The 22,535-nt window shown below is 45.7% G+C and overlaps 1 protein-coding gene across 7 annotated transcripts in view; it reads left to right on the top strand.

The window, feature by feature from the left end:
- Window positions 1-3,369: 3,369 nt before the first annotated feature.
- GREB1 (growth regulating estrogen receptor binding 1) overlaps window positions 3,370-22,535 on the top strand; it is a 136,120-nt gene continuing 116,954 nt past the window's right edge. For all 7 annotated transcript variants that reach the window (XR_012004776.1, XM_072771060.1, XM_072771057.1 and 4 more), the window contains exon 1: window positions 3,370-3,425. The gene's annotated coding sequence lies outside the window, so the exon portion shown is untranslated. The remainder of the gene's footprint in view (window positions 3,426-22,535) is intronic.

The following is a 22,535-nucleotide window of genomic DNA, read 5'->3' as shown; positions in this document are numbered from 1 at the left end:
TTCTTTAGGATAATGCTGGTCAGAGAAACAAATGTGCCCAGAAGCCATGTCTAATTGCCTTGCTGACCCCATGGCCTCCTCCAGAACCCTGCTTACTGAATGCGCTTGGAGATTGACAGCTTCTTTTAAGTTTCAGGGCGGCCACCGACGACTTTTGGTTTGGTCCCATTCTTGTTAACATTTTAAACTAGATTGGTTCTCCTCATTTGAGAAAATATCTTGAAATTACTTTTTCAAGTTTTGGTTCAAGTTCAATATAGACACATAAAATAAGTGGGTCAGGTTCAGTGCAGGAAAAACAAATCTACTCATTTGTATTTGTGTGCCAGTGTTTAAATCAATAAACCAGAAAGAGAGAGATGATTTATTAAGCGGCAAAACAACACACCGTTTTTTCATTGGATCTCATTTATTGTCTAGCTAATTCTTAGGTGGTAGGAGCCTATGCATTTCCAAAATTCTAGATTTTAGGAATAGGATTAAATGGTTTCTCCAAAATCATTGTATTAATTAGCTAAGGTATGGGACATCTTTCTAAGAATTTTTCCCTAGTAGTAATAGCAAATTCACTTTGATTCGTCTGGTGAGCCAAGTTATATTTTTGTCTCTATTAAAAGTGACTTCCTTATTAATGTTGGATTTCAAACAAAGGAATTAATTTTTGGAATGACTTAACTATAACAAGAGATAGGCAAACTATAGCCCATGGGTGAAATCTACTCAGCTGCCTCTTTTTGTTTGTTTGGGCCCTAAAAAATTTTTTTATGGTAAATTTTGGTAAATTTTTTATTACATTTTTAAAAGGTTATAACTTAAGGTACTTAAATAAAAGACTAGCCTAGATTTTTCTCTTGGCCGGCAAAGCCTAAAACATTTACTTCTGGCCCTTTAAGAAAAAAAGTTTCCTGACCTCTGCTCTGGAAGATTTTATTTGCTTGATAAAATGTAAACTGTCAAAATGTAAGGGGAAAAAAGTAAGGGCATTTCTTACAGTGATTATTGATTTAGCAATTGCAAGGACTACCTTAAACCATAGAGCAAACATACTGGTTAATGCTAATTCCACATAGTTATTCTGTACAAGTTTTTGCTGGAGTGGTTGAAAATAGGTTATACTCTGGAAATACGAATGAAATTTCAAGAATGCCCACTGTGGTCTTGTTTATAAATCATGAAAAACTGCATTAACTCCAGTATCTATCAACAGAAGAATGCGTTATATAAATTGTGCCACAGTCATACAATGGAATACCATTTAGCAGTCAAAATGAATAAAGCAGTGGAGGGAAGATGGGTGGGGGGAAGGGGTAACTGGGTGATGGGCAGTAAGGAGGGTGTTATATGCAACTGATGAACCACTAAATTCTATCTCTGAAACTATTTTTTTTAAAGATTTTATTTATTTATTCATGAGAGAAACAGAAAGAGAGAGAGGAGAGAGAGAGAGAGAGAGAGGCAGAGACACAGGCAGAGGGAGAAGCAGGCTCCATGCAGGGAGCCCAACACAGGACTCGATCCCCGGTCTCCAGGATCCTGCCCTGGGCTGAAGGCAGCCCAGCTGCCTTAACCATTTAGCCTCAGCTAAACCGCTGAGCCACCTGGGCTGCCCTCTGAAACTAATTTTTAAAAAATGAGTAAAGTGAAAAAAAAAAAAAGAGTCAAGTGGGGCTTTGTGTATAACTAGATGGCTCTTACAAACGTAATGTAAACAATATGAAACCAACCCACTTGGCTACAGATCAAAACATAGAATATATATATATAAAAAAACCCAAAAACAAAACATAGAATATAACACACACAAGTTGTAGAACTAGTAAAAATGCTATATTCAGTTCATGAACGCATGCATGGTAGTAACCGTATGAAAACACGGATGGGATGTTTTAGAAGAGTGGGGGGCGGTTGGGGAGGGAAGACTTGGGATCAGGGAGGGCTGTCCGGGGGCTTTACCTGTGTTGTGATACGTATTTTTCACATGAACATCTAACATTTGGCATAAGATGTTAGGGTCGGCTGGTTCTTGGGCACACAGGGAGGGCTCGTGATGTCCTCTCTCTAGAGTATGTTTGAAATATTTCCTAACAGGTTGGAGAATGATGGCGCTGCCGTTGCCAGTATGGATCTGCCAGGATTGATTCAACGAACATTTTTACTGAGGTCCCACCGTGTGCTGGCATTTGCTGGGAACTGGTCCCTCATTCTCCTTTGCTCCGTGAGGGTTACCTGTCCCCTCCAGTCCTCAGGACACTAACTCTTAGGCCCAAGACCCCACCGGTGGGGCCTGGGGGTGAGCGGCAGCGAGGGTTCGGGGAAGGTGCTCTGCCCCTGGTTCTGCACCTCACAGGTTCCTGAGATCACCGGGGCACGAGCTTTTGCTTAAAGGAAAGAAATCTCGAGCTTTACTTCTGCCCTGCGCTCCTTGCTCTGGCTACCTCTGCACCGGGCTCTGGCCAGGTCTGCAAATTCTCATTTGAGGTGGTGCTTTTAGTCCTTCCTTCATTCGCTCATTTTTCTGACCAGACTTGGGGGGGCGGGGGGGGGGGGTGCAGGGCAAGGTTGGCCGGGTTCCACCCGCAGGAGCCTGGAGTTCCAGAATCTTCCTCTTCCTCTGCCGGCCCCAGGCAGGCCCCCTCGTGGGCCGCTCGCAGACTTGGGGACTTGGGCCGCGGGGCCCAGGGGTCCATTGGAGCAGGTCGGCTGCGCTGCGGGGGACGGACGCGGGGTGGGGGGGCGGGGTCACTGGGACACCTGGGCTCCGGCCTCAGTCTTGCCTGGCCCCCAGCGGCAAGGTGCTCTCCCCACTTCTGCCCGGATGCCCTGGCCCGCGCGGTCCGCGGCGGTTGGAGCGGCTCCAGATCTCGGTCCCGCGGGCGTGCAGGGCTGGGGCGGGGGGAGCCTTCGGGGAGAACCGAGGAGAAAGCATTTCCCGGGCGCAGGGGGCGCCCCCAGGCCGGTGCCCGGAGCTCCGGGTGGAAGCTGGGAAGGCCCTCGAGGTGGGCGCGGGGAGACGAGGGGGCGGGGGGGGCGGGGCGCGAACCCCGCTGGGAGCGCGCGGGGCTCCCCCCGCCCGCCGCGGCCCCCGGCGCGACCCTTCCCCAGCCGGGTCCCCGGGGCGGCGGGGCCCACCGCGCGGTCGGCCCGAAGACCCGGAGAAGCGGACTGCAGGGGGCGGGGGCGGGGGCGGGGGCGGGGGCGGCGGGGTCAGGGGTCGCGTGCCGGGCGCGGGCCGCGCTCCGCCGATCCGGGCTTTGCCGCGCGCCCCCCGCCCGGGCCGAGCCGAGCCGAGCCGAGCCGGAGCTGTGGGTGGGACGGCGGCCGCGAGGCTGGGCTGGGCTGGGCTGGGCTGGGCTGGCGCTCCGACGGCGGCGGCGGCGGCGGGCGCTCGGGAGCCGGGCCGCGGCGGCGGGAGGACAAAGGCCGGGGTGAGAGCGGCTCCGCCAGGGGGCTGCGGGGCTGCGGGGTCCGGCGCGCGGGGTCCCGGGTGCAGGGTCCGGGGTCCGGGGCGCGGGGTCCGGGGCGCGGGGTCCCGGGCGCGGGTGGGCGCGGGCGCTCCCCGGTCGGTGCCCGCAGCCCAGGCGCCCTAGGGTCCGGGTCCGGCCTCGAGGGCACGTGGGGCGTGGGTGCTGGTGCCGCGGGGGCGCGCGGCGAGCTCCGCAGGCGAGAGCGGCTGCAAACGGCGGTGCCGGCGGTGGTCGGTGTGCGGGTGCGCGCGCGTGTGTCCCGGGAGCTCGGGGCGGGGTGGCAGCCGCAGGTCCCAGCACTGGGGACGCGGGAGAAATGCGGCTTTTTCCCAGAAGCGCCCTGGGACCGGCTCTGAGGGAGGTGGGGGCTCGGTAACTGGAGCCCAGTTCTGCGTCTGGGGAACAAAGGCTGGTTTCCTGAAGTCCAAGAAAGTGTGTGTGTGTGTGTGTGTGTGTGTGTGTGTGTGTGTGGCCGCCGGGGCGCCGGGCCGGGGTGGAGGCCAGGGCAGGATGCTGGGCCATTTTGCTGTCAACTCTCTTTTGATCCCTGGCCCTGGGACCGGCAGAAAGAGGGACTCCAAGTTGTGTCCCGAAGCTTCTCTTCACCGAACGCTTCTAGCAACGAGTATCGCTTCCGGGCTTGAAGGGGGTTTTTAGTAGGTCTTTAAAACAATGTGTGAATTTCACTTCAACAGAAACTTTTATTTCCGATGAGAGCATTTTAATTTTTGTGTTTAACACGCGGGGGTAGACCTGGGGAGAGGTGGATGTCTGGGGAGGTCCTGAGCTTTGTCTTAAACATAAATGTTGTGCTAATGTCACCTAGTTTGCAGACACTTAGTAGGGAAATGTTACTGGGAGTTTTAAAGGCCCTTAGTTTAAAGACATTTGAACCCCACCTCTCACTATTCGTTTGGAATGTCTTAAATCTCTGGGCAGATTTGAGGAATCCCTTGGAATCGATCCATTGCTTCCAGAGCATAGTTTTTGGAGGTACTTAGCAAAGTTTGTTTCTGGGGAAAAAAAAAAAAAACACAATTTAAAATGTGAAACAATGACATGAAACACAGGTGAAGAGATGTCTCTGCAAGTCTTTTCATGCTGGAATCTGGTTCATTTAAAATTTGCAGTGGGAAAAAAAAATGCAGTGGGATCTGTGACAGTTTCCATTCCCTGAGCCGCGGTCGAAGGGCGCTGCTGTTCATTCTAGAACGTTTTCTTTTTTCTTTTTCTTTTTTTTTTTTTAAAGATTTTATTTATTTATTCATGATAGTCACACAGAGAGAGAGAGACAGAGGCAGAGACACAGGCAGAGGGAGAAGCAGGCTCCATGCAGGGAGCCCGACGTGGGGTTCGATCCCGGGTCTCCAGGATCGTGCCCCCGGCCAAAGGCAGGCGCCAAACCACTGCGCCACCCAGGGATCCCTAGAACGTTTTCTTTATGGAGTAAAAAGTTAGCTCTGGTTGAAGCTGAAATTCCATCCTGACCTTACTTGTTATTGCAGATGGTTTAAACGGTTTGTTTGTGGTTTCAATGTTTTTAATTAGTGAAAAATAGCCAGTTGGACCAATACCTGTGATCTCACTTGGTGGGTACTTTGATGCTACACTTTAAATATGTGTATTTTTGTCTTAGAGTTTTTAACAGGAAACTTTGTAATCTCCTGGAGCCTGTCTAAAGGTTTCTGTGGGTAATACAAAAGTGACTGTTCTTTCATTCATTTAGTAAGCAACGTCCTGACCTCCCGTGGTATGGTAGGTATTCATTCTGATAGGACCATCATGCTTGACATTAGAAATCCCCTTTTGGAGAAAATGGTGTCCATTTTGTGGATTCAACATTTGAATTGTTTAGCAATTCTAGAGTGTTCACAGGCAGTCTCAAAGTAGAGCTAGCCGAAGTTTGAAAAATTGGAAAGAGAAGAAGACAGACCTTAGCTTAAGGAGAGAGGGCAGGTGCCCTGTGCCCCTGCCCCATGCCCAGGCAGTCATCAGAACTGAAAGGGACTAGGATATGAAAACTAAGGATGTAATATAGGACCCTTCATGACCCAAAAGGGTAAAGGGAGCCAGCTTTTAATAATTGCACCTTTCCGTGTCACCCCATGCTTCAGGGGTCTGGTCTAGACTGGGAAAGGAAGCCTCTCATGCTTTCGTGTGGGCAACTGACCTTGAGAGCTGGCTGAGGGCAGCCTGGCCTGGTCATTCCGGAGGGCCCATGGACCTCTAATATCTTCAAAAAGATTCCAAACAGTTAATATTCGTAGCTCATACAATGCCTAATGGGCCCTCTTGGCTTTTTCGTTTAGTTTCTGGATATACAGATAAATTGTAGTACTTTAAAGCTAATTGGACTTAAAGCAGGAGGGGGAAGGCTGTGATAGAAGTAATGTATATGTGATAGAAGTAATGTGTATCTGTGACATATAATTTAAGAACATACAGAAGACTTAAAAAATGCCAGAAATCTATGATCCAGATACAATTGCTATTAATACTTTGGTATATATTTTTTGGTATTAAAACCAAAGTTTCTGTGGTTCTAAACCTTGCTCAAAATTACATATATACATATATACATTATTTATGTCACTTTGTGTCTTTTTTCATTTAAAAGTCATGAATATCACCTATCATTTCTTTTCTTTTTTTTATTTTTTAAAATTTGTATTTATTTATTCATGAGGGACACAGAGAGAGAGAGAGGCAGAGACACAGGCAGAGGGAGAAGCAGGCTCCATGCCAGGAGCCTGATGTGGGACTCGATCCCGGGTCTCCAGGATCACGCCCTGAGCTGAAGGCAGCACTAAACCGCTGAGCCACCCCGGCTGCCCCTATCATTTCTTTTTATATTGTTATCTTAAATAATTTTATGTTTTGTTGTATAAAAAATAGTAATTTTGCTATTTCTCTAGCAGATTCATGGCCTTTTCTTATTCTACTTTTTTAATTTTTTTTAATTAAAAATTTTTTTAAAAGATATTATTTATTTATTCATGAGACACACACACACACACACACACACAGAGGCAGAGACACAGGCAGAGGGAGAAGCAGACCCCACGCAGGGAGCCTGATGTGGGACTCAATCCTGGGTCTCCAGGATCACACCCTGGGCTGAAGGCGGCACTAAAGCGCTGAGCCACCAGAGCTGCCCTCTACTTTTTTTTTTAAATGATGAATTTTTCTTTTCTTTTCTTTTCTTTTTTTTTTAAGATTTTATTTATTTATTTATTCATGAGAGACACAGAAAGAGAGAGAGAGAGAGGCGGAGACCTAGGCAGACAGAGAAGCAGGTTCTGTACGAGGAGCCCGATTTGGGACTTGATCCCCGATCCCAGGATCATGCCCTAAGCCAAAGGCAGACATTCAACCGCTGAGCCACCCAGGTGTCCCTATTATTTCTACTTTTTGATGTCTTTTCATTTTGATAAAATATCACCGATTGTTGGTAACGTACATTTCTAAAACTTGACTGCTCTTAAAAAAAGGTAAAAAAAGTAACTTCTGGGATATAAAGTGAGAATGGAGGCAGTCTTGCCTTGGTCTGCTTAATCTCTTAGCTCACCCTTAATTGTCTCTGCCATTTATTACTCTCTGTAACACAATGATATGCATTTTATTTACTCCACCAAATTATAGACTGTTTTTTTAAGATTTTTATTTATTCATGAGAGACACACAGGGAGAGGCAGAGACACAGGCAGAGGGAGAAGCAGGCTCCCTGTGAGGAGCCTGATGTGGGACTTGATCCCAGGACCTCGGGATCACGCCCTGAGCTAAAGGCAGATACCCAACCACTGACCCACCAAGGCGTCCCAATTATGGGCTTCTTGAGGACAGAAATGTGTCTCTTATTTTTTTCTCAATCCCTCTAGTACTCAGCCAAGGCTTGGCATGTCACGGATATTCAAAATATTTTGGAGGAAGGGGAGTATATTTCAGGGACTGTGTGAAAACCCCAAGCCCTCTCAGAGATGTGCAATGACCAGTCTTGATCCAAATGATTCCTGTGACCTAGTTTATTAAGAAAAACTTTGAACACCTACAGAAGTGGAAAGATAGTAGTACTTTTTTGTGATTATCATCCAGCTTCAACAATTGTCAGCATTTTGTCAGTTTTGATTTGATTCTTTTCTCTCTCCTCATCCCCATCACCATGGCAGCCCTACTGGATCTCTCTGAGGTCTGAGACATTGTACCTACCATACCCCTGTGTTTTTGACTATGTGTTTACCTCATTATCCAGTGAGAAGGTCATGTCTTCAGGGGCTCAGCAGAAGGAAGTAGATTTCCCAAGGGTCTATGTAATGGGAAGGCCAGTGATCCGACAGTTAGGGAAATGGCCTGGCTTGTTTGGCTTTGACCTTGAGAGGGTTGGTTCTCCTCTCTGGGTTCATGTTCTAGTCTGTCACCTGAGGAGCCTGACCTAGGTAATCTGTAAGCTTCCTTTGAACTTTAACTGTTCATGCTAAGGTCTGCCTTTTAGTCTAGTGTGGTAGCTCTCAAATTGTAGCCCCTGGACCAGCTATTTCAGTGTCACCAGGGAGCTTGCACAAAATGCAGATTCGCAGGCCCCTACCTAGACCTACTCAGAAATCCTGGGGGCGGAGGCCAGCAATCTTTGGTTTAAATAAACCCTCTGAGTGATTTTGATGAAGAGCCAAGCTTGAGAACCACTAATCTATGAAGTAAGCTGGGAGCCTGTGAGCCCTTTTCAAAAGACAGAAACAGAAACCTGCTGGAAATTGTGCTTTTACCTATCATCTGGCCCTGTTAAGTCAGTCCAGTGTCAGACTTCTTCCTTTTGTGCAGACCATCATTAACTGGAATAACTGCAGGATCTTTTGTTGATCAGGAAATCTGATTGGCAGTTACATGTTCTGACTCAAAAAGGCTTGGGAGAGAAATTATTAGATAAAATGTTTTTGAACAAAGGTACATGTAGGCAATTTTCATTTAAAAAAAAAAACAGTTGAGGGGTGCCTGGCTGGCTCATTCTGTAGAGCACTCGACTCTTAATCTTAGGGTCATGAGTTCGAGCCCCACGGTGGGCATGGGGAGCCTACATTAAAAAAAAAAAATTGAAAACCACTTAATGTGACTCACCACACTTGTAATTACACAAATATTTGTTTAGGGTCTACCTCCCTGTGGTACTTGGTAAGTGCTGTGCAGGATCAAGTCTCCTCTGCTCACTGTTGTGCCCCAACACCCAGCACAATGGCTGGTCCGTAGCGGGTACTCAGTACGTATTTGATGAATGAAGGAGTTTTTGTTCATTAGGGACCTTACAGAACTCTAGATAGAGAGCCAAGCCTAAACCGACAGAAATAATTAGGGAACAATTAACGGTTCTATTCTGAGGTCTCAACTCCAAATGTAGGAGAATTTGAGCCAAAAGGTCAGTTAGTTTCATATTTGTTGAATAAAAGTATCTGTCACTTGCTTAGCTCTATCTTAGTCTCTGGGGGAGAAGTATAAAGGGCAATACAAGAGAGTGAAACAAGGAGCTCATGCATATGAGACCATTTCATTGATTCATAACTACTTTTCATTCCACTGCTTTCAGACACTAAAGCTAGCCGAATACTAATTATTATTATTATAACCGCCACTCCTTGGGCATCTACCATGTAAAAGTATTACATGCGAATTGGGTAGATATCTGTTTAAATCTGTAACATCTTCATCTGTAAGAATTTAAACCAGGCTTAGAAAGTTGCTTCCAAAATTTAAAAATCTGTAGACCCAATGGTCTGTAAGGTTAACACATGTTTGAGCAACAAAATCCCATCATTTATCTAATATACACATATTCGTACGTACTATGTGCCAAGTACTAGTCTAAGTGCTAAGGGCTAGTAAACATTTTACACATCGGTAAACTGAGGCCCAGAGATTTACCTGCTAGGCAGGACCACGTGGGACTGTCATTTTTGTGGGTCAAAATGATAGAGTATTGGCAGTTTCATATGGTTTAACCTGCACTTTTATTGTACCACGTAATTATTTTTCACGAATTTAAAAGAAATTGTCCTAAGGAAATGTTTGTATTTCTTCTGACAAAAATATTACCCAAAAGGATACTTAAAAAATTGGGGTCCTGGGACGCCTGGATGGCTCAGTGGTTGAGTGTCTGCCTTCGGCTCAGGTCGTGATCCTGGGGTCCCAGGATCGAGTCCTGCATCAGGCTCCCCGTGGGGAGCCTGCTTCTCCCTCTGCCTGTGTCTCTGCCTCTCTTTGTGTCTCTCATGAATAAATAAATAAAAATCTAAAAAAAAAAATTGGGGTCATGCACTTTTCTGAGCACTTCACTATACAGTTCATTCAGATTTCACAACAGCCTGACGAGGTAGATGCCAATGCCATCATCCTCCTTTTACAGTGGGGGAGACTGAGGCACAGAGCAGTTAAGTAGCTTGTTGGAGGCCACATACCCAGGAAGTGGCAGAAACAGAATTTGGACACGAGCCGTCCGGGCCCCGAGTCTGAGCTCTCAGGCTCATATTCATTAGTCTCTCGAGTCCCAGTTAGCAGAAGGGATGTTTCCTCCAGTAAGCAGGGATCTGGGCTGTAGTGGCATTTGGGCGAACCGGGCAGGAAGGACACGGGCATCTGCAGCACCTCTGTGGGTCTGTGCTGGGTCGCTCTGCACCTTTTGCTGGTACAGTCTCAGCAGCCCTGTGATGTACACAACACTGGCCCTGTTTTCCAAGTGAGGCAAGCTAGACTCCCGAGAGGTTAGGAAATTATAGCGCCAGAAAGCGATGCAGCTAGATTTCACGCCTCCCTGGGTCTGGGTCTGGGTCTGGGTCTGGGGAGAGATTGATCTCAGAAGAGATCTGCAGAGATTGATCTCAGAGATTGATCTCAGAAGGTTTCCTCCCAGAAACTCTCCACGTCCCACTCGCACTGTTGACACGAGGCACCGGCCACCGTGCACTGCTTTCCATTCACAGCACTGCAAACGCCTCTCGGATTGGGGCTGGGGTCGCCAGTGGGGCCGCCTTTCAATGATTTGGTCACCATGGAAGGGAACAAAAATGCCTTGTTGGGATTTTAACCCCCTCAGCTTATATTTATCTGAGGTCATTGGCATGGGTGAAAAGGAGCAGGTTCACACTTGGCCCTTGGATGCTCCATTCCAATCCCCATTTAGACTGTGTAAAGCTTGCAGATTCCCAGGGGGACTTTGCACGCGGAGACAAAGGCAAGGAATAACACCGCATCTTCTCCGGCCCTGGGTCTGCACTTGAATATCTGATTCACAAAGCCAGGAGTCTGGACAAAGCACTCTCTGCTGCTCAGTGGCCAGAGTGCTATGGCAAGTTTCTAGCAAAAAGAATATTTTTTAAAAAATGCTGATTGTTATTGTTTATTTTTAGTTAACATTTTTATTTTGAGATAATTATAGATTCCCATGTAGTCGCAGGGATGACACAGAGCTCCCATGTACCCTCCACATGGTTTCTCCCGATGGTAACATCTTGCAAAACCACGGTACACATGGTTTCACAGCACTGATACGATCAAGATAGGGATTGTTCTCTGCAAGGAGCCCTTATGTGGCTCTTTCAGGGGCACAGCTGCCTCTTTCTCACTCCTGTCCTCCCATCCCTGAGTCCTGGCAATCTCAGATGTGTTCTCCACTTCTATAATTTGGCCAATTCACAAGTGTCTTATAAATGGGATTGTACAGTATGTGATCTCTTGAGATTGGCTCCCTCCCCATCCTCACTTAGTATAATTCCCTGGAGATTGACTTCAGTTTTGAGTTCACTCCTTTTTATTGTTGAGTTGTTGAGTTACATTCCAAGCTATGGATGTACAGTAGTTTAACTATTAACCTCTTAAAAGATATCCGAATTGTTTCCGGCTTTTAGCTGTCATGAACAAAGCTAGTATGAACATTTGTACATAGGTTTTTGTGTAAACATAAATTTTAATCTCTGTGGGATAAACATCCAAGAGTGTAATTGCTGGATCTTAGGGTAGTTGAACTTAGCAAAAAACTATAAAACGCTGCTTCAGAGTGGCTGTACCACTTTATATTCCCACCACTAATGTATGAAGATCCAGTTTCTCGGCATAGTCAACATTGGGTGTTATCACCATTTTGTATTTTTGCCATTCTGTCGGGTGTATAGTGACACTTTATTTTAATTTGGATTTTTCCTGTTGGCCAGTGATGCTGAAGATCTTTTCATGGCATATTCGCCATGTGTCTTTCTTCTGTGGTAAAATGTGTCTTTGTATTTTAACTGTTGAGTTTTGAGAGTTTAAAAAAATAATCCCAGGTATTAGTACTATGTTGGCTATGTGGTTTGAAAATATTTTCTTCCATTCTGTAGTTTGTCTTTTCATCTTCTTAATGGAGTCTTTTGCAGAGCAAAACTTTTACATTTCGATGAAGTCCAGTGTATCAATATATCATTTTAAGGATCATACTTCTGGTGTCAAATCTAAACACTCTTTGTCTTGCCCTAGGTCATGAAGATGTTCAATTCTGTTTTTTTTTTCTTAAAGTTTTATATTTTATGTTTTACATATAAGTCTGTGATTCAAAAAAAAAAAAAAAAAAAAAAGTCTGTGATTCATTTTGACTTGTATAAGGTGTAAAGGTTTAGGTCAAAGTTCATTTCTTTGCCAGTAGATATCTAATTGTTCCAGCACCGTTTGTTGAAAAGGCTCTCTGTCCTTCATTGAATTGCTTTTGCATTGATTTCTTTTAAGGTTTTAAGAATTGGTTCTTTTTATTACCAAGTCAAATATATTGGGCCATAGAGTTTGCACAATAAATTTGGGATGCTCATATAGATAATTTCAGGCTTTAAGAGCTTCATAAGGATAGTTCAGCTTAGGAACACTGTAGGTCAGGACCTGCTGGCAGTTAGGTGGGAATGTGAGTCATGGCACAAGGAATCTGGGTGGGCGGTTGGGAGGCTGATGTCCTGGGGAATTTTGCTGCTGCTGTGCAGCTGGGCAGCCTTCCTCTCCAGGGAGGGGTGACGACACTGGGTGTCCTGGGTCAATCTGGGGCACGGTGACCTTCAGGGTGGAGTTGACCTTGTGGTAGGCATGGGCATGACCGGGTTAGGCTCCCACTTTGTCTCCTCTGTCAGCTGCAGCCTGCCTGATTGCTGATTTCAGCTGTCAGCTCCTGTGAGGTCTCTCCTCCCCCCACCCTCACCTCTTCTAATGGCTTCCAACAGCTGGCTGTTTAAAAATCAGTGTATAGAACACGCAGAACTCAAGTGCAGTTTTGGAAGTGTGAGTTTACATTTTAAAAATTATTGTTATTATTTTAGGATGTGTTCTGTTACTCTCTCTTGCTCAATCTGAAATAGATAAATAAATTAAAACAACAACAACAACAACAGGGCACCTGGGTGGCTCAGTTGATTGAGCGTCTGACTCTTGGTTTTGGCTCAGGTTGTGATCTCATGGGTTGTCGGATCGGCCCCACGTTGGGCTCTGTGCTCAGCAAGGAGTCTGCTTGAGATTCTCTCCCTTTGCCCTTCCTGCTTGTGCACACTCTTTCTCACCCTAAAATAGATAAACAAATCTTTAAAAAAATAAAATGTTTTCTGTTACACAAATGCATTCATTGGAAAAAAGGTCGGTAGCACGGTTCAGTAGAGTTTATTTGTAATCCCCATCCCCTAGGATAATCCTCGTAAATGCAAAATTATTAATTTTGGAAGGAGGATTATTGTTGCTCTTTTTTTTTTTTTTTTTTTTTTTCAAAAACTCCATTCTCCAGCTGGGCAGTGAAGACACAAAACTGATTTGGAAAAAAAAAAAAAAAAAGAAATTGTTTTCCCAGTAGCTGGTTGTGGAGAGTTTTGACATTGCCGACCACATCGCCCATGAGGCCTGTGCATGGTACAGTGGCCGGCCTGGGGACACGTACCAGAAGGGGGGAGCAGGTGGTCCACTGCAGCCAGGACTGTGAGAATGATCTTTTGTTTCCACTGTTCGGCTGTCTGGGATGATGGCCGAGGACATCAAAGACATGTCTAAACACTGTTATCAGGCTCTGTCCTTTGCCCCGAGTGTGTAAGGGGTCTCCCCACAGGGAACCCTGGAGAGCAGAGCTTCCATCATGCTATTAATTCTAGACAAGGACTGATCAATAATATTTGCATTCACCGTTTATCTCAGTCTCTCTGTTTTGTCCTGAGGAAAATTTATTTACTTTGTTGATGAAAAGACTAGAAAACATTTTCTCCACATTTCAAATGTTAGAAGTGTTAACTGCAGAAATCTTACAAAACACCGACAAATACAAAGCAAAAACTATAATTCCTCCACCTAGAAATAAGTTCTTGTTTTTTTAAATGTACATGAATAATAGACATTTTTATCAAAAAATGATGTCATGCTCTACATGTGATTTTCCTGTTGCTGGGAAAGTTGAAGCACATCATTACTGTAAATATGCTACTATGTGAATTTTATTATCTGTGTTCTGTTATAATCCCTTTTTACATAATTGTTTTGCATTGTAGAATTGTTACTTTAAAAAGTTAAAATGGTATGATTGTCTTTTCTGATTAGTAAAGAATTTTTTTTAAGATTTTATTGATTTATTTGAGAGAGAGAGCACAAGCAGGGGGAGCAGCAGAAGGAGAGAGAGAAGCACGTTCCCTGTTGAGCAAGGAATCCGAGGTGGGGCTCAATCCCAGGATCCCGGGATCATGACCTGAGCCCAAGGCAGCTGCCTAATCAACTGAGCCACCCAGGAACCCCTGATTAGTAACGAATTCTTTTTTAATTTTTATTTATTTATTTATTTATTTATTTATTTATTTATTTATTTATCTATCTATTTATTTATTTATTTATTTATTTATGAATTCTTATTATGGGTTAAAATTATCTGCTTTTCTAACAGGAACATTTCAAAAGCATCATTCAAGTAACATATTGTTACTTTATCAGTGAAAACAGTTTGGGCTGCTGGGAAAGGGGAACTGCTGAGATTTACTGAGTTTTGTCCAGCAGCCCAAGGGTACCTGATACCTGACCTCTTCACGGCAGGGAATGGATACTGGTGGGATCCCTGCCCCTCACCGGGCACCCTTCTGGGAGAAAGGCTGAGTACCTGGGACGTCACATAGGTCCCTGGCACATTTTCTTAAGCCACCTTGTGGCTAAGAAACAAAGAAGAGAGAAGGTAGGGAGAGTACTGGCGAGCTACTGGTTGATTTCAGTGTCAGCCTGAGATGGGAGAAAATGAAACAGGTTGTGAGATGCTATTTCATTCCCTCCGCTGAGCGTGATGGGACTTGGCTGTCCTGGGGGGGGCTCAGGGTGGAGGTCCCAGAGTCTGAGATCCACAGTGAAAAACTCTGCCTTTGTGCCGTCCACACAGTGTTACGGTCCCATGTTACCTGTGCCCCCAGTTCCTGGGGGGCAGGAGCCAGGGCTCCCTCCTCTGGGCATCCACTGGACCCCTGCAGGGTACTGTGGCCTCCTGGACCAGGCCAGTGAACTTGTTCAATCTTTCATGAAGGGGCACTCTTTAATCCAGGGGTGTTCCCTGTTGACTTTGCATGTATTCATTTATGTCCTGGGCTCTTTTGAGTAAATTGCCTCCGCAGTGGTGGAGAGGCCTGGGACAGCCAAGGGGCAAAAGGATGTGCCTGAGAGGGGGCCATCTTGTTTCTGTGGGTAGATTCTTCCCATGATGGGATGTGAAGGATTTTAGACCTTTCGTGTTTATCATGTTTATCCCTATGTTACTGTGATCCGCTTCATTACAGAGGGAAGGTGTTTTTAGATTCTCTTTTGTCTTATTAGATAATTTTGAGATGTGTCCAACCATAAACACATGTGAAGTGCCTACTTCCTGCCAGGTCCTCAGTACATTTTATTCTCAGGAATCATACTCTCATACTCTCTTTTTATTTCTGTTTGGGCTGAACTGATTTTAAGTTTGTAGAGTTTGGATTTCCTTTTAAGTTAATGGAACCAGGATGATGTGGAGCTTCCCTCCGTTCACTTATGTGCTCCTTTAATTGGTTGCCTGAATAAAGGCAATCATTGCAAATATGAAGATGGTTACTGACCACAAACCTTGCACCAGGCATTTCATCTGTATCTCCACCTACATTATTATCTTATCCATAGAACTTCACATAGTGAAGCACGTGGGAGGTTGAATGAGAGCATAATTATTATAACAAGCCCATGAGGTCAGTTTTATGGTCTTCATTTCAGTAGTTGAGGAAAAGAGGCTGAGAAAGCCTCATGGACAAGACCAAGCTTTGGGGAGGTCGCGTGGTCAGTGTTTGGAGCAAAGCCTGTCTGGTGTCATGCCTGTGTGGGTGCCTCGGGGCTGTCCCACTTCCAGTGGGGGGCAAGGTTCATTGCCAGTGCTGGACAAGACGGAGGAGCTGCAGCAGTGTCGACTGGTGAAAAGAAAAGCTTTTTAGAGGGGGAGTTGTGTGAGCTCAGAGATGCTATCCTGCCTGCCTCAGTCCATGCATAGGGGTCAGAGATGGCCTCCCCGGCCCAGATACCACAATGGTTTTAAGGTTTCTGGAAGGTGTCATTTACTTGTTCTCTGGTTTCCTCAGAAATTCTGGTGGCCAATTGTGTGTGTGTGTGTGTGTGTGTGTGTGTGTGTGTAAACAATTTAAAAAAGGCATAGTGGTGTTTGAGGGGACTTTGGGAGAAAGAGCTGAAAACCACTGGTAGCTTATCCCCAGTAATTCCTCATGTGGCAGAAACAATCAGAGAGTCATCAGCAAACCAGAAAATATTAGTCAGTTTAGCAGCTGCTACTACTTATTATCTTAAAATTCTCTTCAAATCTGGATGTCTTTTGGGACACCTGGGTGGCTCAGTCGATTAAGCATCTTCCTTCAGCTCAGGTCCATGTCCCGGGGTCTTGGGATGGAGCCCCAGTGTTGGGCTCCCAGCTCAGCGGGGAGCCTGCTTCTCCCTCTGCCCCTCACCCCACTTGTGCTCTCTCTCTCTCTCTCTCATTTTCTCTTTCAAATAGATAAATAAAATCTTCAAAAAATCTTGGTATATTTTAATGGAATGATATTTCCTTTCCAACTTGTAATTTTGACGCAATATTATTTTTGCGATAATTAATCAAAAGCAATTCCAAGTCTCTATCATATTTAGAGAAAGGTACGCATACATCAAGATCATGATCAATAATAGACAAAGCACCAGAATATTGACTTTGTCCTTGAGGAAATCTGATAATAACAGATCGGTAGATTATAACAAATGACAAAAGTATTTGCACTTACTCCTAAACAGATATTGGAAGAACAGCAATAGTAAGGTGTGCTGTAATAAATACTTAATTAGGGAAAATGGTTATGTGTGATTGGCAAACCTGCAGGGGTGGTATAGGGGTGCAGGGGGACAGGGAAATTTACTTATAGTTCTACAGTGAAAAAGTGACAGGCTGGCATGAAAGGTGTTGCTTTTTATTTTTATTTATTTTTACTTTTTATTGGAGTATAAGTGACACACAGTGTACATTAGCTTCAGGTTGTACAACGTAGCGATTCAGCATCTCTACCTAATGCTGTGCTCGCCACAAGCGTGGCTACCACGTGTCACCAGGCAGTGTTATGACATACCGTTGACTCTGTTCCCTACCCTGGACCTTTCCTCCCCATGACTTGTGCATTCCACAGCTAGAAGCCTGTGTCTCCTGCTTCCCTTCCCTCATTTTGCTCCCTCGGCCTCCCAGCAACTTTGTCAGTTGGTTCTCAGTATTTAAAAGTCTGATTCTGCTTCTTGTTTGTTCATTTATGCATTCATTTGTTCTGGTTTTTAGATTCCATATAGAAGTGAAATCATATGGTATTTGTCTGACTTATCTGACTTATTTTTACTTAGCATACTAACTTTGAGGTCCATCCATGTTGTTGCAAATGGCAAGATCTCATCCGTTTTTCAGCAAAGCTGTCGTGTTTGCTTATTGCTGCAACCAGTATTTGTTTAGCACCTGTAGTGGGTCAGCCACCAGGGCCGGACTGGTGAGCCAAATACACATGGTCTCCCATGCACATGGGAGTTCAGTTGAGTTGGGGACAGACTTCATCAAACAGCCCCCGAATGGACAAGGAGGAATGTACTCGGATGGGAATAAAGTTCCAGAAAACAAAAAACCCGATGGAGACTGAGATGGGATTTGAAGATAGTTGGCAGTAACTGTGAGGCAGTGGGGGAGGGCAGTTTGTCCTGACCCAGGAAACTGTGAGCATCTGAAGGCATAGCCTGTGTGGCACGTGTCTGCAGGAGGGCAGATGCCAGGAAGGCGGAGGTGTGTGGCCAGGTGGGGGCCTGCCCAGGCAGACTCTTCAGGGTTTGTTAAAGAGGAGAGACTTTCAAAGCAGTGGGAAGCTGCTGTGGGGGCTTCAGAGGGTGGGGTGGGAGTGGGGTGCAGTGGTCAGATTAGTGGCCTCCCCCAACCTGGTGGCCTTCCCAAGCTGCCTCTGAAAACCGAATGCTCTCTGTATAGCTCCCTTTACAGGCCTTAGAATTACCAGGCAGATGGAGCTGAAGGGGTTGGCGGGCCCAGCCTCTGCTTTTCGAAGCTGGCTGGCAGGTGGCCTTCCTGGGTCCTTCCAGTCGAGATTTAGCCACTTGGATTCTGAGGTTTCTCTGGCCATAGCCATGACTGCTATTTCCTTTGTGCCTTTCCTCTCATGCCAGACTCATAGGACTGCAAGAATTTGAGGCATCAAGGACCTTCAATGGGGTGACCTTCCTTCTCTTGCTTATCCACACGCTCCCTGTTTGAAAGGCTGGCCGAGTCCTAGTCGGCTAAGAAACCTTCCCTGTGTTTGCAGGTGTTCTCTGATCTCTTCTCTCTCCTCTGTTTGAAGCTTACTGTTCACACTACAGGACTGGGGCAAAGTTTCTTGGGGGAAACACTGACATAGGCAAGCCCTGCGTCCTCGAGGGCCGGGAAGGAAGGGTCTGCTGTGCACTCCCCAACTCTGCACACTTGTGCTCCAGAGTACCTGGCAGGCACCTGATAGGTTACATACACATCTGGAGAGATGCCAATGGCTGCTTCTACCATTTGCTTTCCTGAGCTCAAGGGCTCTTGACTCCAGCTTCTTTGATGAGTCAAGGAACCAAATCAGAGGGTCGGACATTGATGCTGAAACTAAATTCAGACTTACTTTCTCTCTCTCTTTTTAAAAGATCTTATTTATTTGAGAGAGAGAGAAAGAGAGTGTGTGTGCAAGTGAGAGTGCAAGCACGAGCAGGGGGAGGGGCAGGAGGAGAGAGAATCCTTCAAGCAGACTCCCTGCTGAGCATGGAGCCTCACATGGGGCTTGATCCCACCACCCTGAGATCCTGACCAGAGCTGAAACAAAGAGTTGGAAGCTTAACCCACTGAGCCACCCAGGTCCCCCCTAAACTCAGACTTTCCAACTCTCCATCAACAAGAGAGAGCGACTTTTTCCTCCCCTCTTCCCTCCTCCTGTTGTGTGTGGGATGGGGTTTAGGGGACGTGGGCGGGCAGGAACATCTGTGCAGTAACTGAGCAAGGGTGGATTAGGATTCCCTTCCATGAGCAGAGGCACATCACTCAGGTCCTGAATCCTGCTCCCAGATGAGTTACAGGGGCTTGATCTTTGGGAATGCATGTCTTCTCAAGACTGTCAAGTGGGTGCATAATTAGAAGATGTATGCCTGTGTCCTCACCTTTGGGGTCACTTGATAGATTAAATTCATTTAATCCTGAAAAGGTCAAGTAGGAGAGGCGCCTGTGCTCACACATGACAGCCCTGCTGTCTCCACGAGCCTGGGTTGACTATGGTGCATTTAAAAGTAAATAGGAAATTTCCCTTGTCGATATGAACATGTGCGATGTATATCATATGCATGTAAGAATATTTTCTGAAAATGGAGCATGAATGTGTGTGTTTTGGATTTTCTGACATATGTGATTCTTTAGCTTGGCACGGGTGGGAATCTGGGGTTAGGTGGGATTCAGTTACCAACTTCTGGGTTTCTTTGGGTGGGAATTTCATCACCTGGAAGATGAAGGATGAGACTAGACTAGGAGATTGGAGTCCCATTGAGCAATACCATTCTCTATGTCCTAGCAGTAGTGTTTCCCGCCACAATGCATCACCTAGTGCATTCCTCTCCCCGTGTTGCCTGAGTGTAGACGGTGGGACTTCCCATTGTTGAGAAGCGTGGCTTGGCAAGGGGGTGTGGGGCACACAGAAGCAGGAAGTTAATACACAGCCAAGCAGAGCAGAGGGGGAAATGGCCACACTGTGCATAGAAGCTTTCTTAGGGCATTGGGCCTGTGCAGGTGGCCTAGGCTAAGGCCAGGAAAGGGAGCCCCTCAAACCCATGAATCAAAGCTTCTCTTCTCATGATTGATCTCCTTGGCAGTCCTTTCTGCTCACCATCCCCTGATCAGTGGTGTTTTGTTAATTGGATGATGGGAAACCCACCGTGACAAATGGAGAACTTTAGGGGTCTAGCTGGTGTATTTATTATTTTCTCAAGACCAGATGACTTTGCAGGTGGTTAGGAATTGGGGGTGGTGTTCTCCAAAGGAGATATGGTCCGCCACTCTCCTTCTTTCATTTATCAAAAGTTTGTTGTGCTTCAGTGTTGGGAGATATGCCGGGGAGGAAAAAAAGAATAAGGTCTGGGGTTGCAGTTTGGTTGGTAGAAGTCCTGTAAAGGTATTATGGAAGTGCAGGAGTGCGAAGGAGCCCTTTTGACTGGAAACATCATGGAGAACTTCATGGAGGAAGGTCATCTCAGTTAACACTTTAAAGGGGTGTAGAATTAGGACCTGTGCAGAGTGAAGGACGTTCCCTCTGGAATGGAAAGAGCTGTACGAGCACAGATTTGGGCATCAAAAAAAATTTTTTTCTAAAATTGCATATTAACTGAGTTATCTCCAGTTGAGCTTTATAGTGTGAATAATGATGGAGTCCTCTGAGGTCTCATTTTTTTTTTTCCATCCAAATGAGGTGGCTAGACTCGGTGATTGTGAAGGTGTCACCTCAGGGCAGTTGTTGGGGCTCAGATGAGCAAGTTGAGATAGTGCAGGTTGAACAAGGATGAGACCAGCCCCGTGCAGCCACTGCTGCACCCCTGCCAGCCTCTGGGCATTTGGTTCTTGGTGGGTGCCAGACATACTGCTGAGCACTTTCTTTTGGTTCCTCCTACTTCTAGCAAAAGACTCAACAATAGGACTTCAGAAAAAAAAAAAAAAAGGCCTGGGGAGGTTACATAACTAACTGGCTTGGGAGTACAGAGTGTATGTGGCAGATTTGAACCCAGGGTCCCTGCCTCTTCAGCCATCCCATAGGCATGGAATCATCCCTGATACTCCAGACACTCTGCAGCCGAATGTGCTGGCTTATAACTCTGTGGTTTCCAGAACTTTCAGGATCAGAGATTTGCTCACAGTAGCTGACCTCTTAAATACAAAGCATGTGTGTCACCTTATGTGTTTCCTGTGGATTAAATATGCTGAGCAGGTAATAAGACAAGCTTTGACATTTCCTCACGATGGGTCTATAGTACTAGCAATGACAAAATAATGAGAATCCTAATAGCAACAAAAGTGGCTCTGCAGGGACTGGCTACTCAGGTCTAGCCACAGATCAGGTGCATTATATTTGATATCAAGAAACAATAAAAGTGGGCATGTATTGTTTTACTTTTTATTTTGTTTCTCTTTCAAAGAACTTGTCCAGAACTTGCTGTTCTGGGAAATGGGCATGATTATTACTGATCCAGAAGTCCCCTGGCATGGAGCTCCCACCCGGACAGGCACAGCCTCCTGCTTCTCTGAGTCCCTCCTCCCCTTTGCGGGTCTGGTGGCCACACCAGGCTTGTCTTTCTGCCCCTGCTGTAGGCTGGGGTCCCAATCCCACAGAATTTGTGAACTGTTGCTGCTGTCACCTTGCTGGACTTGAAGTGGGTGAGAAAAAGGCTGTTTTGTGCTTTCCTGAATTATTCCAAGTGAGGATTCTGGTCTTTCCCTAATTTTTCCCTTTAAGTCATCTAAACCTGGGTTGTGTTGCTTTACAGTAACGTATTGAAGAAATGATCCTGGAAGGGAATTATAGCCTGGAAAGCGCAAAACCACATAGTAGATATGGCTGTTTTCAGGGGCTCCTAGACAGCTTCTAGTTCACCTTGGTGGTAGAGGTCTGATTTCATCTTTGAGAGAGAGAATACAAGCCGCTTCTCCAGGCCTATCTCCACCGTGGCCCCGATCCCATGTGCCAGGCTGTTCTCCTTGTCCATTTTCCATCCCTAGATCTTCTTTCTCCAGAGATCCTTAGCTGTTAGAATTTCTAATTCTTTCAAGAAAAAAAAAATCATTAGTCCTTATAACCAGGGTTGGCCTTGCCCTATGGCCAACTGTCCCCACCCCATGCGTCTGGGACTTAGGAGTATGACACTGAAATATTTCCCAGAGTTCATTTTCCAGCAAATAGCTGCACCCTACAGACTCTTCAGCAGAACGGGCCTTCCGAGTGTGGCCTCCCCGCTGTCCTTCACGTAATCTGGGGAAGGTTGGTTTCCCATCTTTCCTGACATCTCTGGATCTCCACTCCTACTTTTTTTTTTTTTTTTTTCCACTCCTACTTTTATGTGGGTAGCCATCCGAACAAGAACACACATAATCCTTCCAGGAACGTACAGTCATTTTCCAGGACAGTGTAGTCTAAACCTATATTTAGAAGGAAAGAAAACAAAACAAAATAAAACAAAACATTCTTCTGAAGCCAATATAAACCATAGAGATTTGGATTCAACCGTGTTGAAGATGCTTTTTCTAGGTCCACATTATATCCAGCCATTGCTAGGGCAGAGTCCCACTTACCACCACCTGCCCAGAGCACCCTTTCAGGTGTCCTCTGGAGCACAGACCACTTGAAACGTGAGTCTAGGCTCTTCCCTTAGCACTGATTGGCCAGAAATTACCATTTCCCCCCCTAAGTCCCAAAATTCCAGGGCCAAATCTTCCCCCTATTTCAGTCTTTTATTGTGGAAAATTTTAAATATGCACAAAAGAAAGATTATAAT

Source organism: Canis lupus, chromosome 12 (assembly GCF_048164855.1).
Source record: "Canis lupus baileyi chromosome 12, mCanLup2.hap1, whole genome shotgun sequence".
NCBI lineage: Eukaryota > Metazoa > Chordata > Mammalia > Carnivora > Canidae > Canis > Canis lupus.
This window is presented reverse-complemented; position numbering and strand designations above follow the sequence as displayed.